General features: G+C 37.2%; 1 long non-coding RNA gene across 6 annotated transcripts in view; it reads right to left on the bottom strand.

Annotated features, from left to right (window-relative positions):
- The window catches only part of LOC143661777 (uncharacterized), a 78,099-nt gene extending 61,436 nt beyond the window's left edge, over positions 1-16,663 (bottom strand). For 5 of the 6 annotated variants that reach the window (XR_013164829.1, XR_013164828.1, XR_013164825.1 and 2 more), the window contains exons 1-2: positions 16,553-16,663; positions 16,313-16,401 (exon numbers count right to left, since the gene is read on the bottom strand). This is a non-coding gene — a long non-coding RNA (uncharacterized LOC143661777). Of the gene's footprint in view, positions 1-542; positions 775-16,312; positions 16,402-16,552 lie in introns of those variants that run through there. The other variant, XR_013164827.1, reaches the window with a different exon arrangement.
- Positions 16,664-17,178: the final 515 nt, after the last annotated feature.

Below are 17,178 nucleotides of genomic sequence, written 5' to 3'. Positions count from 1 at the left end.
ATGTTACTTATGCTGAAAATGATGATATTGAAGGGAAAGATAGAGTTAATTCAGTTCTTTTTCCTTTCCTTCCTTCCTTATCCATCAGTAAGTCAAAGTACAGAGTGTTGGTGAAATATGCCCATATCAAGAAGTGAAACAAAAACAGTTTAGTTGGGCCATGCAGTGGTGGCGCAGTGGCAGAGTTCTCACCTGCCATGCCGGGGACCTGGGTTTGATTCCCAGTGCCTGCCCATGTATAAAAAACAAAACAAAACAACAACAACAAAAAAAAAAAACAATTTATTTTTGCACAATTTTTCCTGTGTTCTGGTAATAACAAAATACAGATGTATGTATGAGCCACAAAATATGAACTGTATAACCTTGCTGATTCTGCAAATGAGTTAAGTGCTCTTACATTTTTATTTATAACTGGCATTGCTCAGTATAAAGATGAATGGCAAAATTCAGGTCAATAATTTAAAATTTTAAATTTTTGCTAATAATGACATTACCTAGTTAAAAAGAAAGCACCATGAGTAGTTGAGAAAGAGACTACAGAAAAAAAGACAAAAGTTTTTTATCTGAGTTCATATGGCAGGACTTTCTCCTGCTTTTTCAACAATGTCCCCCACATTTTCATTTTGCATGGGGCCCTTCAGATTAAGTACCTGTCCTCAGACACAGGCATACAAGCATCCTGAGTTCTTCAAAATGCAAGCTCAGGTTCTGCACCAGTTTGATCTTCAGTGGCCTGGGTACAACACCATAAGATCTTGTAAGCAAATCAGTCTACAATAAATAAGAAGATTCAGAAAAGGATGTTTAAAGCTATGACCTTAGATCTAAGGATTTGTGTTCTGTTTCTGGAGACAAAAAAAAAATCTGTTATTTTGCTGCTACCTGTGAAAAAGAAATATTTATCTGGGAAATAATTTATGGCTGAGATTTGAATTACACTTGTTTACCCCCACAGCTTCAAGGCACAGAAAATAAGGCTTTTGTTGGATGTTGAGACGTGGGCGGCAGAACTCAGCAGCGCTGTACCAGGAAGGGTTGTCGTTGATTTTGGCACGATATGTTTGAACAGGTAATTGCTATGAGAGCGTCAGATACTCAAATGATTAAGAGCATGAATCCAGGCTGATTCAAGTTCTCCTGTTTACTTCGAAGTTCAAGGAGGATATGTCACCTTTGTCTCCCCAACCTTAAAAGAGAAGTGAAAGTACAGGGGTGTTGTAAGATTTCTTAAGATGTCATGGTCAAAGCATCCAGGACAGAATCAGAAAGAATTGGTTCTCAAAAGACAGTATCACCAACCACAAAAGTGACAGCCTTTGCTACTATTCTAAAATCAACGAGAGAAACCGTTTAGCCACATCTTGTCCTGTCGGGTCAGAAATTTCTTCTGAAGAACTCACTCTTACCTCTCCAGGAAGCCGCGTGAACTGTTCCCTGACCCTTGTAGGGCCTCGGAAACAATGCGTTAGACTGATGAGTGAACAAATGGACTGTGGGCCGCCTGCACGGCATTTTCCATTATTTCCATTCTGTCTCAGGCTATTTCATTTCTGGTTCATCACTGAACTGGTATGAGAGGACTCTTAGCACAAGGGTTTAAAATTAATAGTATCATCTATAGATAAGCAACCTAGTAAAACCTACGACATTTTGTAGTCTATAATTATTTGTTATTTTTTTCTGAGACCGAAATTTTAATTATTTCTTGAGACGGCTCAGTTCCTTAGCTGGTGAGTGTAAACGTATCCTCAGGACCCAAATCTAAATGTGGTATGCGGTTCTTTACTTACTATTATGTACCAAGTAACCATTTATCATTCATATTGAAATAAGTATAAACAAGCAAGACAAAAACAACCTCTATGCTTCTCTCAGAAATGACTCTCAACGAATCTAACTGCTAGTCCTAATATAAAAGGATGAAAGGGAAAATGCGTGCGTGGGGGGTGAGGTGTATATATATATATGTACATTTATAATCAATGGAATACTGAGTACATCAGTTTTACAGTGTCTCCACATATGACATGAAACAATGTACTGGAAGTTTCATTAAGAAATAGGAAATGCACTAAGAAATAAAGGAAATGAATTTCATTAAGAAATAAGGAAATGCAATTTGAGAACTGTTTCAGTGAGACTGTGAGCCAGAATTTATTTTAATAACCAAACAGTCAATTAGTATAGTACAGGCATAAAGTAATATAAGTGAGTTGAAGCAGATGAGACAGGACAGCTTGACAGACTCAGAAAGGTCTGATGTGCCAGGCAAAGGATTTGGGTCTTTAACTTGTCTAAGATTCTCAGGTTTCTGCCTCAAGTGTTCCGTCAAGGAAGAGGAGAGTGACAGGATACCTTAATAAGGTCCCGTGATACAGTCCCAAAGGATGCAGCAAAATATCTTTGCAGTCTCATGGCTTATCTTAAAATTTCATCAACATATTGCCTTAAACTCCATAATTAGCTGTATTTAGTTCTAGAAGTGCTCCTTCCCCACATTTTCTAGTATAATTTTTCTCGCTACAAATACAGCATTCTCTCTTGTCTCCCGGAGTTAACTTTAGCATAATATCTAGATGTAGTTAAAAGCAGGATGACAGACTAGAAGATGTCTTCAGTGGCTAAATCTGACAGGGATTTAGTTTATAAAATATACAATGAAGTCCTTTACATTAGAATAAAAAATTACAACCAAGAAAACCCCTATAGAAAAATGATTGAATTTATGAAAATCTCTGTCCTGTGCAGAAAGAGAAATCCGAAAAGTAAACAAGTATATAAGGTTTCCTCAAATTCATAGGTTTGCCTCTGGGTGCTCTACTTTGTTACCACAAAACCACTAACTGTTTCTTTTATATGGCGCAGTGATTTATTTTACCGTTTAGCTAGCTAATTTCTCCCTCGTTGTCTGTTTTCCACACTGCTATAGCTATTTATTGGCCTTAATAACTCTCTATAAATGTTACCACGACTTTGACAAACTCCTCTAAAAAAAGTTCATACTGGATTTTTTTTTTTTTTTTGGATTTGGATTGCATTTATAGATTACTCATTTAGTCATTCAACAAACATTATTGAGTGTCTGACGTGATTATGTTGTAGGCACCAAAGACATAGCAATGAGCAAAACAGCCTTTTTTCTGAAAGTTACCGTTGGTATCACAAGATTGCTGTTAAAATTTTTATGTTGATATTTTATTGATCAACTTGAGTGACAAATAGGACAAAGGGAGAAAGTGTCCTGCAAAATATCAATGTCCACTCCTTAGAAACATCTCTGTATCTGCAAAAGTACAAAGATGTCTCTAAGGAGCTCCTTTAGCCAAGCCCAGACATAATGTCATGCATTATCCATCCTCTTCTCCACTCCACTCATATCAACAAAGTAGCTGACACTTTTCAGGTAAAATGAGCTCACAGGCAAAAGTGAGCCAGCATTTGAGGAGAAAAACTACAATTTACAAAAGACGTGGTATGCAGAATGAACAATGTAAGGTAGACGAGACGCAATTTTGGGACCTGATAGATTGCATTAAAAAAAATAAGCACAAAGTGCCCTAAAATATAGGGTAGAATAACAGTATTATGAAGCACGACAAAGTAGAAATGCAGTTTCCAAAACATAAACAATGAAGAACTCAAGAGATAAGGTATTTAAAACAAAATGCTAAAATAACAAAGCCATATCCTGGAAGTTCAGGTCAGGGAACTCTATCATAAGTTATTAGAAATGACAGAAGAGATTTAAACTGCCAAAAGAAAAATTAAGCTATATAACAGACACAAATATATGTGCCATCTTTCATAGAACAGGTATGCGGAGACCAAAAATAGAGTAAAAGGATAAATAGTTTTTAAACTATTTTAAACTATTTTATACCAGTAAAATGTATCAGAATTAAAGGCAAATATATAAATATATGAGGAAAATAGCAGACAATGGAAAAATATAAAAATTAATAAAAGGCTTCTAGAGAAAAGGAGCAGCACATACAAAGAATGAAATGTCAAATTTGCATCTGCCTCAACAAGTGGGTGCTGGAGACCTGAAGGCTATGGAGTCATAAGATACTGGCAGAAAAGAAATGATGAACTTAGACTCATTTCACTGTAAACGCGGAAGGGAGACACTAGTTTCAGAGTTTCATCACACGCAGGCCATCTTTGGAAACCATTGGAAGACATGTTCTATTAAAAAATGAAGACACCCGTCTGACGGGCACGCAGGTGGGCTGCTCCCCAGGGCGCTGCGCCCCCCACCCCGGTCCTGAGCGCCAGACCCGCTGTCCAGCAGCCGCACGGGCGCTTCCCCAGGCTGCGGTCCGGGAGGGAGGAGGAGCGTCAGGAGCGCCACCTGCTGGGTAGAAGGGGTAAGTGCGGGCAGGCTAACTTCCTTTCTGCCTAGGTTTCTATTTTTTTCCCCAATATTTTTTTCCCCGTTCTTTTTAAAATATATTTTAAATATACATTTGTTTTCTTTTTTGCATGGGCAGGCACTGGGAATCGAACCCAGGTCTCCGGCATGGCAGGCAAGAACTCTGCCTGCTGAGCCATCATGGCCAGCCCTAAGTATACTTCTATTAGTAGTATAATTGTTTTTTAAATATTTTTATTTTTATATAGTTTATATTTTATGATTACTTTTATTTCTTATTTTATATATTATTTTTTATTATTCTGCTTTATTTCATTTATTTTTACTATTACTTTTTCTTAAATTTTCTCTGCCTTTGGTGGACACCAGTCTGAATTCACTCCCAGTATATCTTGGGGTCTCTCTTTCTGACTCTGGGGCCTACTACGGTTGAGGTAGGTTTTGTTGTTGTCCTTGTTGCTGTTTTTTTCATATTTTTATTATATTCTTTATTTTACTTTAATTATAGTTTTTCTTCCTTTTGGTGTATGGGCTAGGAGTTGAGCCCAGGTCTCCTGCGTGATGGGCAGCTATTCCATCACTAAATTACTATGCACCCCAGCCTAGCTTTCAATAGACTCTCAAACTGAGCTGTAACCCTACATGAGATACAGACCTTGATTTGGGGGGAATAACTGACAATCCAAGCGCAAAAGGAAACCTTCAACATAAAACCAAGTAAATACAAAACTTCAAATGAGAGAAGGGAACCAACTTGCAAAACAACCATACTAAGATAATCAAATGCCCCAAACACAATAGATGATAACAAACCATGCGAAGATTCAAGAAGAAATGGCCCAGGCAAATGACCAAATCAAAACTCCAGAGGGGACACTCAAGGATATTTATAAGGAAATAAAGGATCTCAGGAAGACATGAGAAGAGCATAAAGAAGAATTCAAAAAATTAAATAGAAAAATCGCTGATCTCACAGAAATGAAAGACACAGTAGATCAAATTAGAAATCTACTAAAGACACGATAGTAGATTCAAAAAAGCAAAAGGAAGAAGAAATGAGCTAGAAGACAGAACAATTGAACTAGAGTATCCAAAAGAACAAATGGCAAGAAAGGTGAAAAAAATACAACTGGATTTTAAGGAAATGATAGACAACAAGAAGCACACAAAGTAAGAATCATTGATATCCCAGAAGGAGAAGAGAAGAGTAAAGGGTTGGGAAAGTTAGTTGAAGATGTAATTGGGGACAACTTCCCAACCCTTATAAAAGCCATAAATATACAAATCAAAAAGTTCCAATGCACTTCAAATAGAATTAATCTGAATGGGCCTACTCCAGGACACATACTGATCAAACAGTCAAGTGTTAAAGAGAAACAAAAAGTCTTCAAAGCAGCATGAGAAAAGCACTTTTACTATATACTAGGGAAAACACATAAGACTGACTGTGGACTACTCAACAGGCACCTTGAAAGCAAGAAAGCAATGTATGATACATTTAAGACCCTGAATGAGAAAGACTTTCAGCCAAAAATTCTTTATTCAGCTAAGCTATCTTTCAAAATGAGGAAGAGAGTAAAATCTTCAAAGACAAACAAAGATTGAGAGAACTAGTCAACAAGAGATTTGCCCTAAAAAAAAATATATACTAAAGTGAGTCCTGCCAGATGAAGGAAAAAAACAAAAAAAGACAGGAGAGGGAGGGCTTGAGGAGACCACAGAATTGAAGAATTTGAATAATAGTAATGTAAAGGATAAAAAGAGAAAGAAGGAAAAGATTATATAGATCTGACAAATAAAAACTAAGAATAAGATGGTAGAGTCAAGAACTTTTTAAAGTAATTACTTTAAACATTAATGGACTAAACTCACCAATTAAAAGATACAGATTTGCAAAATGTATTAAAGAACATAATCCGTCTATATGCAGTTTATAAGAGACACATCCCAAACTCACAAGAACTCAATTAGATTGAAAGTGAAAGAGTGGAAAAAGATCTTCTATGCAAGCTATAACCAAAAGAAAGCAGGAGTAGCTATATTAACATCAGATAAAATAGACTTTAAGCATAAAGACTTCATAAAAAGACAAAGAAGAACTACACATTAATAAAAGGGACAATTCACAAAGAGAAAATAATAGTCATAAATGTGTACACCCCCAACCAAGGAGCTCCAAAGTACATGAAGCAAACATTGGCAAAACTGAAGGGATCTACAGACATTTCAACAGTAACAGATAGAACAGTCAGACACAGGATCAAAAAGGAAATGGAGAACCTAAATAATGGGAGAAATGAATTAGTCTTAACAGACATATATAGGTCATTACACCCCAAAATGCCAGGATATACATTCTTTTCTGGCACACATGGAACATTCTCTGGGATAGATCATATGCTGAGACACAAATTGAGTCATTATAAATTTAGAAAGATTGAAATTATTCAAAGCACTTTCTCTGAAGACAACAGAATGAAGCTGTAAATTAATAATTACCAAAGAACCAGAGCTTTTACAAATATATGGAGATTAAATAACACACATTATTTAAATAATCAGTGGGTCAAGGAAGAAATTGCTAGAGAAATTGTTAAATATCTGGAGACAAATGATAATGAGAATACAACATGCCAAACCATATGAAATATAGCAAAGGTAGTGCTGAGATGGAAATTTATTGCATTAAATGCCTATATTTAAAAAAAAAAGAAAAAGCAAAGCTTGAGGATTTACCTGCTCACCTAGAGAAGTTAGACAAAGAACAGCAAACTATCTCCAAAGCAAATAAAAGAAAAGAAATAACAAAGATTAAAGCAGAAGTAATAAAACAATAGAAAGAATCAACAAAACCAAAAGTTGGTTTTTTGAGAAAACTGATAAAATTGATAGATCCCTAGCTAGACTAACAAAGAAAAAGAGAGAGGAGGCAAATGAACAAAATCAGAAATAAGAGGGGAGTTATTACCACATATTATGAAGAAATTTTAAAAATTATAAGAATATTATGAACGACTATATGACAACAAATGAGACATCTTAGATGAATTGGACAAATTCCTAGAAACACATAAATTATCTATACTGACTCAAGAAAAAAACAGAAGATCTCAACAAACCAAGTACAAGTAAAGTGATTTAATCAGTCATCAAAAATCTACCTAAAAAGAAAAGCCCAGGACCAGATGGCTTCACAGGTGAATTTTATCAAACATTAGACAAAGAACTAATACCAATTCTGCTCAAACTCTTCCAAATTTGAGGAAAAGGGAATACTACCTAACTCATTTTATGAAGCTATCATCACTCTAATACCAAAATCAGATAAAGATGCTATAAGAAAGGAAAACTACAAACCAATTTTCTTAAGAACATAGATGTAAAAACTCTTAACAAAATATTGGCAAATTGAATTCAATGGCACAATAAAAGAATTATATATCATGACCAAGTGGGGGTTATACCAGGAATGCAAGAGTGATTCAACACAAGAAAATCAATCAACATAATATAGCATATTAACAAATCGAAAGGGAAAAAATCACTTGATCATATCAATTGATGCTGAAACAGCATTTGACAAAATCCAGCATCCTTTCCTGATAGAAAAAATTCAAAAGTTAAGAATTGAAGGAAACTTCCTCAATATCATAAAGGGCATATATGAAAAACCCATAGTTAGCATCATATTTCACAGTGTGAAACACTGAAAGCATCCCCCATAAGATCAGGAACAAGACAAGTATATCCATTATCACCACTATTATTCAACATTGTACTAGAAGTCCTAGCTGCAGTGATAAGACAGGAAAAAGAAATAAAAAGCTTCCAAATAAGAAAGGAAGAAGTAAAACTTTCATTACTTGCAGATGATGGTCCTATATTTAGAAAACCCTGAGAAATCTACAGCAAAGCTACATCAAGTAATAAACAAATTCAGCAAAGTGGCAGCATACAAGATTCACGTACAAAATTCAGTAATGTTTCTATACTCAAGCAATGACCTATCTAAAGAGAAAAGTAAAGAAAAAATTCCATTCAAAATAGCAACCGAAAGAATCTGTTATCTAGGAATAAGCCTAACTATGGATGTCAAGGACTTGTACACAGGAAATTATTAAAAATTGCTAATAGAAATAAAAATGACCTAAACAGATGCAAAGACATTCCATGCTCATGGATAGGAAGGTTGAATGTTGTTAAAATGACAATTCTACCTAAACTGATCCACAGATTCAATGCAATACCAATCGAAATCCCAACAACCTACTCTGAAGACTTGGAAAAGCTGGCTATCAAATTTATTCTTTAGGGAAAAGAACCCCAAATAGCAAAAGATATGCTAAAGAAGAAAAGTGAAGTAGGAGGACTATCACTTCCTGACAGTAAAGCTCACTATAAAGCCACAGTGGTGAAAACAGCAAGGTACTGGCACAAAGATAGAAGCATTGACCAATGGGATAGAATCGAGACTGCAGAGATAGACCATGCAATTTATGGACAATTAATCTTCAATAAGGCCCCCAAATCTACTGAACTGGATTAGTCTGGAACGGAATAGTCTTTTCAATAAATGGGCATGAGAGAATTGGATATCACCAGCCAAAAGAATGAAAGAGGACCCCTACCTTACACCCTATACAAAAATTAATTCAAAATGGATTAAAGACCTAAATGTAAGAGCCAGTGCTAAAAAACTTATAGAAGAAAATGCAGGAAAACATCTTCAAGATCTAGTAATATGAGGTCACTTCTTAAACTTTACACCCAAAGCACAAGAAGTGAAAGAAAAAATAAACAAATGGTAACTCTTTAAGATCAAGAGCATTTGCATCTCAAAGGACTTTGTTAAAAAGGTGAAGAGGCAGCTAAACCAATGGGAGAAAATATTTGGAAGCCACTTATTGGATAAAGGTTTGATATACTGTGTACATAAAGAAATTATATAGCACAACAACAAAAGAACAAACAACCCAATTATAAAATTGACAGAGGATATGAATAGGTGCTTTTCTGAAGAACAAATACAGAGACTAAAAATCACATGCAGAGGTGTTCATTTTCATTAGCTATAAGGGAAATGCAAATTAAGATGACAATGAGATGTCACTACACACCTATAAAAATGTCTGTTATTAAACAGACAGTTACAAATGGTGGAAAGGATGTAGAAAAATAGGAACACTTATTCACTGTTAGTGGGGATGTATATTGGTGCAGCCACTGTGGAAAATAGTTTGTGATTCTTCAGAAAATTAAATATTGGGTTGCCCTATGACCCAGCAATACCAATACTCAGTATATACCCAGAGAGTTGAGGGCAGTGACACGAACAGACATTTGCACACCAGTGTTCATAGCAGCACTGTTCACAATTGCCAAGAGATGAAAACAATCCAAGTGTTCATCAACAGATGAGTGGATAAACAAAATGTGGTATATACAAATGATGGGCTGTTATGCAGCAGTAAGATGAAATGACATCCTGAAACACATGACAATGTGTATGAACCTTGAGGCCATAAAGCTGACTGAAATAAGTCAGACCTGAAAGGACAGACATGGTAGGATTTCACTGCTATGACTATGATAAACATAATCTCAGAAGTTACACTATAGAATACAGCAGACCTAAAGGTCCACAAAAGCTAGAGACGGAGGAAAGTCTTCCAAAGTGGTTGAATCTAAATGCAGGGGTACAGAGGATTCTGCGACACTGAGCTATATGTGTATCAGCTGGTATTTCCCCGCAACTTTGAGTAGCTCGGTGACACCTCGGTCCCAGAAATGGAGTGCTGGAGACCTGAAAGTTAGCATAACTGTATACAATAACAGATAAAATAACTAAAGAGCAGGCCACGGTGGCTCAGCAGGCAGAGTTCTCAGAGAGGAATGATGATAGCTAATTAGCAGGTTTATAAGTAACAATGCCACATTGAAGGTGAATATGAATGAAAGGGGATGTATAGTGCTGTGTATCCCAGTGGTTAAATTTATGATTATAAGTAAGTTCTCACACGAGCTATAGCAAAGGCTTAATAGTGGACAAAGAGTCAATAGTAGAAGGATATGGGGGGAAACTAAAAAGGCATGCTATGGCCAGTAATTAACAGGAAGACATCAACAGTACCACAGCACTGCCAGGGGCAACTAAATGGGAGGGGGTTGGTGGGGAGTGTTGAGGGGTCATTTTGATTTGATGGTTGGTAACATTGAGTTTGCTGGTTCTTTGTCGTCATGGATCAATGAAAATTGCTCAAAATTGAGAGTGCTGCTGGTTGTATCAAATGAAGATACTGTACTACAGGGTTTGTTTATTTGGGACATTATCCATGATTCCCAGTGGATGGAGGGAGCCGAAGGATACAATGACTGAGATGCACAATGGTGAATGGTGGTACATTTATATGATGGAATATGGTGCAGCTACAAAAAGGAAGGACATCAAGTGTCACACAATGAACTGCGTAAACCTTGGGGACAATGTGTTGTGCAAATTAAGCCAGGAGCGAAAGAATAAATATGCCATGGTGTCTCTCAGAAAATACTTATGAGAAACTGGGAGCCGAGATTGTGGGCCCTATGGCTGTCACATTTGGTGTGAAGTTGTGGGTGTTTTCCTGGATTCTGAGACACTGAGCTCTATGTGTATCAGCTGGAATTTCCCTGCAACTTTGAGTAGCTCGGTGACACCTCGGTCCCAGAAATGGAGTGCTAGAGACCTGAAAGTTAGCATAACTGCATACAATAACAGATAAAATAACTAAAGAGCGGGCCACGGTGGCTCAGCAGGCAGAGTTCTCACCTGCCATGCTGTAGACCCGGGTTTGATTCCCAGTGTCTGCCCAGGTTAAAAAAAAAAAAAACTGAAGAAGAGATCAGGCCTCAATTAGAGTTTAAAACAAAGCCAATCTGGCTGAGTCTAAGGTAAATTAGAATGCAGGATAAAAGATGATAGTATGTGTACTCTAGACCTTCAGGTGCTGCAGGAGACGAAAGGCAGAGAGGGTCGTTGTATCTAGAACCTAAGTTTTCTGAAACACATAATCTAAATTAACCTCTTTGTTTTTTGTTCTTTTGTTGCATGGGCAGCACCGGGAACCAAACCCATGTCTCTGGCATGGCAGGTGAGAACTCTGCCTGCTCAGCCACCGCAGCCCGCCCTAAATTAACCTCTCTGGAGAGCTCATTTAAACAATCCAAACTCCTGGAGTCCAGAATGGAAATGAGGCCTTGTAATTCTCTATAGCTTAATATAATAATAGGATACATCTCAGACTGTCGTGGGCTGATAATTAAAATGTATTGCTAGAGTCCCTTGAGATCTGAAGTGGGAGGGGAATATATATATATTTAATAGTTGTAATATATATTAATAATATACATTTAATTATATAATATTTATATATTTACTAATATATTATTAAATTAATAATATATAATATGTTTAATATTTAATATATATAGAGAGAGAACTATTAAACTTTCCCTTCTGGGAAACCCTGGGCACCCTCTCAACCATTGGCGGCACCCAAGAAAATAGATCAAGCCTGGATTTTGAGGCTTGCCTTTATGAAACTTATTCCTGTAGGGGAGAAGCTAAGACTAACTATGACAAGCCCTAAGAGCTGCTTCCAGGAAGCCTCTTTGTTGCTCAGATGTGGCGCCTCTCTCTCTCATTTCCTCTCTCTCTCTCTCTCAGAGGGTTCCCAAGTCAGACGAATTCTGAAACTCAGAGGGACCACTCGCTCCAGGATTATCAATTAGTGTGGACACTCCTTGTCAACACGAAAAAGTCAGAAAATGCATTGCCAAAGATTCCTACAAACTGGGAGAATGATTAAAGGAGAAGGAGGAGGTATAACAGAGAAAATGGGATTTAACATACGAGTATGGCTGCTGAATCACTATATTAATATTCCTTTTAGCCTCCAGTGTTCTGGAGAAGCTAGAAGGAAAAACCTGAGATGGTGGAATGGTAGCCCATGACAAACTCTGGGATCTGTTCTGTAACTACTTGTGTGCTTTGAAAACTATTGATTTTTTCTTTCTTTGCTTTAAATATATGTTATATTATACAATTAAAAAGTGTTCAAAAAAATAAAGAAACCCACAAGTATAGTCCTACTATATGCAGACAGTAAGGTTGAGTAAATAACTTATATGGTTTATTATGATCTAAAAAAGCAAGTCAGGGAGGAGGCAAAGAGGAGAGATCCATAATAACCCAGTGCCAACTATAAGCAGTGTCAGCATGGTTGAGACCAGGGGGCAGCTGGGAGGGAGGGGCCAGGAGGGGATGGCAGCAAACGGCCTTTGAGTGCTAACTGTGACTCATGTTTTCATTAAGCACATATTCAACAGTCATGAGGGATGTGTCCATGAACTTTTATGGTTTGCAAATTTGCAAATATCACAATTTCCAACATTAAATGAAAAAAAGGATTAATGAAAACACTAAGTGACTTCTTTAGACAGCTAACAATTCCATAAATATAATAATAAAGATAAAGATGGAAGTCCGCTTCTCAGGTTTATGCTTAGGATATTTGAAGCCGGGTTGTTCTAGTTTGCTAGCTGCTGGAATGCAACACACCAGAGATGGATTGGCTTTCAATAAAAGGGGATTTATTCAGTTAACATATAGTTCTTCATAGAAAATGCAGCTAACTTTCATCTGAGGTTCTTTCTTACACGGGAAGGCACAGGGCGATCTCTGCTGGCCTTCTTGCCAGGCCTCTGGGTTCCAATATCTTTCCCCGGGGTGATTCCTTTCTGCATCTCCAAAGGCTTGGGCTGAGCTACGAGTGCTGAGATGAGGTATGCTGAGCTGCTTGGGCTGTGCTACATTGCGATCTCTCATTTAAGCACTGGCCAATTAAGTCAAACATCATTCATTGCAGCAGGCACGCCTCCTAGCCAACTGCAGATGTAATCAGCAACAGATGAGGTTCACGTACCATTGGCTCATGCCCACAGCAACAGAACTAGGTGCCTTCACCTGGCCAAGTTGACACCTAAATCTAACTACCACGCATGTGTTTCTCAAGATCTTTACGTTCCATTTTTAATCTTTCAGAGCTTCATAGCAGTCTTTGGTACCCAGATTACATGCTACTTCAGGCAAACTCTTAAGGATTAAGAAGAAGATGTTCAAATTCTTATTCAAAGCAATTTCAGCATTGAAACCAAAGCTTGAGATTGCATAAAACAAAAGTATAGTTTAAGATCAGGAAATATAATATCTAAATTAAATCATATTATTAATAGTACACTGAATAAAATATGTTGTGTGATTGAGCAACTGAAGATATGCTGAAAAGATATTTGGCCAAAATCAACATTCATTCCTAATTGGTAAAAAGATCATTAAACAGCATGTAATGGATCATATTCAGTGGGTATTTTATTACTCATATAAATAAGTATAGCTGATTTTCTAATTTATGTATTATTGATGTTTATGTATATAACATATGCATAACTGATATGTATGTTTATATACAAAACTAATATGTACTATTGGGGAATTTCCGCATTACTGACATTTATAAATAAAACTGATAAATATTTACACATTCATATATATATTACTGATGTATACATATATAAACATTAATATATACTGATGGCAACATCTGTATTATTTACATTATGTATAACAATGGTATATATGTGTGTACATGCCCACATATATATTAAATAGATAGATATCAATATAAACTGATGAAGAAACACTTTATGCCCTTAGCCTTTTTTTAGCTAAGACTCAAAATCCAGAAGTCATGAAAGAAAAGACTGATAGCTTTAGCTACATAAAAATAAAAACATGCCCACATTGCACAAAATACTGTAAGGAAGGTCATAGAAAAATGACAAATTGAAAAAATATTTGCAGATTATTTTGTGGATATTGGACTAATGCGCTGAATTTATAGAGATAACCTAGAAATCACAAAGATACTTCACATACCAGGACATTCATATGAACGTTTGCTCAAATTCACACATGATAAAAGGAATGTAAGTTAAAACTATGAGATAGCTTTTTTGTTTACCTATTAGAATAGCAAGAAATCTGAAAGTTCCCCAATATAGCTTAGCAAGGCTGTATGAGAAAAGCATTCCTAGGGATGCAGCGTGAGTGTCAATGGACACAAGCCCTATGGCTGGTCCTTGTTCCCGGTTCTGCTGCTTCCAGCTTCTGATGCCAGTGGCTTCCTCTCTAAAGCATCTGGGGGCCCTCATTTAGTTTCTCTGGGTTCTGGCTTGCTTCGCATCTTATGGGAAGGCACAACGCAACGTCTGCTGGGCTCTGAATCTCCAAACATCCGTATCTAGGCATCTGCTCTCTCTGTTAGCACTGCAAACATCTCCAAATGTCTGCATCTGAACTTTCTCTAAAATGTTTCACCTTTTAAAGGACTCTAATAACTAATCAAGACCCACCTTGAATCAGCAGAGTCACATCCCCAGCTAATCAAAAGGTTAAACCCACAATTGGGTGTGTCACATCTCCATGGAAACTATCAAAAGTTCCCACCCTAAACAATAAATCTACCCCCACAAGTTTGGATTAGGAGAAAGAGCCTGGTGTTTCTGGGGTACCACAGCAGCTTCAAACTGGCACACCAACCATAAGCACTGTTGTGTGTGTTTCTTTTAACCTCCAGTCGTGAGCGTCATATGCTACAGAGCTTTATATACTGATCCTTGCTGTTGTTGCAACAGGTAAGGGACAGATTTTCAAAACCAGTTTCACACTAAAAACCCTGCAACTAATGCTCCACATATCCTCAAAACCAAATTTAAGGCTGTAACTGGAAAGCAGAGAGAAGCATCCCCAGAGAAGGCCATAGGAACTAGAAGACGCTTCAGTGGGATTTCAGCTTCTGATAGGGCACTCCATGGAGTTTGACTTCTTGGTCTACCTTGTTAGCCTTCCCATAGCAGAATCCCACTAAGCCAAGATAAAGCTGTGATTTTTTTTTATATGGCTGCCTTAAAGGGAGTATACTAAGTTACTAATTTCTGAAGTGCAGAATCTACAGCGGGCTGAGCAAGGTAACCAGTTGAAGAGATCTAATATTCTACATATTTCTGAACAAGATTCTACTTGGAATTCCTGCTTTCCAGGACATTAAAAAATTACTATGTTTGATTCTCTCTGTTTCCAACCAGCAGTATAAGGAAGGCACAGGAGAGAAAAGGAGCCACCAACACCATCCCTCTACCATTCCCTCCTTGCCTAAACCAATAGAAGAAAACATCCAAGACTGTCGATCGGGGCATCAGAAATTCTCTCTGAGCTTGAACTGGCCTGCCCTTATATGACTTATAGAGATTATTTTTTATTTTTTTTCTTAAAATAAGACCTACAGATTTTTTTCATTATGCATTATTTTTTCCAAAATGGTGATTTTTTTATTTCATTTGCTTCTTTTTATTGTTTCTCTAATGTAGTTTTATTGAAAGAGAACCACACACCAAACCAACCAATCAAAGTGTACAATTACTGGCTCACAGTATCAACACACGGTTGCTCATACAAACCCATGCATTATTTTGATATACCAATGCCTATTTATATTGCTTCTGCCATGACTTAATAGTCTCATATGCCCAAAGATGCAGCAATAATCATGAAAAGAGTACCACATTATGAATGAAAGAGTCTTAGTATGAATGCCTGTGCTGTCACCTCCTAGATGATTGTGAATAAGTGACAATCTTTCTGGACAATTTTTCAAATCTAAAATATTTGGGATTAATTGTTCTCCGTCCTAATTTTCTTTCAAAAATTTCATAAACCCTAAATGTATAATTCAAATGAAAACCCTTTGAATACTGCAAATCACAGTAGATTATTAACATGTTATCTAAAATTGAGATTTAAGTTGTAATAAAAAATGATTGAATAAAACAAGCTCTTACCTCACCAGTGATGTGTCCTCCTTCAGAATCACTAGTTACTCAGGTAACTGAAGAATAAACACTGACTTTCTCACCCACGTCCATAGCACCTTACATAAGTAAAGGTACAAATAAATGTTTGTCGGATGAATAGATTAAAACTAGAAAGTGTCTAGGCCATTGTGATTTCATGGCACCTTACCTCCCTCTGAATTAACCTGTAACTATTACAATTAGGAGGAAGCATTCAAAAGGCCATACTGGGGATGTGTTAAGAGGTTGCCATGGTGAACCCCATCCAAAATAATCAGAAGATCTCCCGGCTTGCCCTATCCTTGTTTGCTTCTCAGGCTTCGGAGCCACCTGCAGATTCCCAAGCTAACCCAACGCTGCATGCAGCAGTGTTCTAGGTTGCCATGGCAAACACCACACAATGGTTTGGCTTGAACAACACACATTTATTGGCCCAAAGTATAGGATGCTAGAAAGTCTGCGCTTTCTTCCTGAAGACTGTAGTTCCTGGTGCTGGTTGCTGCAGTCCTTTGAGTTCCTGGGCCTGCCTCCCTGCCCCCCGTCATCGGGCGAACTCTCTCTCCTTATGTCTTCTCTTCTGGTCTCCCCCGACTCTGAGCTTCTGGCTCCCCTGTGGCTTTCTCTGACTAACCAAACCCAGATTTCTTCAGCTTATAGTGGACTCCAACAATGTGGAGAATTAAGAAATAAGGCCCACCCTGATTCAATCAGACCACACCTTAACTAAGGATGCGTCTTCAAAGTGTTCTATTTACAATGAGTTCATACCCACAGGAAGGCAGATTAAGATTAAGAATATGTCTTCCATGGGGGCACGTAATTCAACCTACTGCTCTAGCCCTCTGTGATGTATG

The sequence above is a fragment of the Tamandua tetradactyla genome, chromosome 17 (assembly GCF_023851605.1).
Source record: "Tamandua tetradactyla isolate mTamTet1 chromosome 17, mTamTet1.pri, whole genome shotgun sequence".
Taxonomy (NCBI): Eukaryota; Metazoa; Chordata; class Mammalia; order Pilosa; family Myrmecophagidae; genus Tamandua; species Tamandua tetradactyla.
This window is presented reverse-complemented; position numbering and strand designations above follow the sequence as displayed.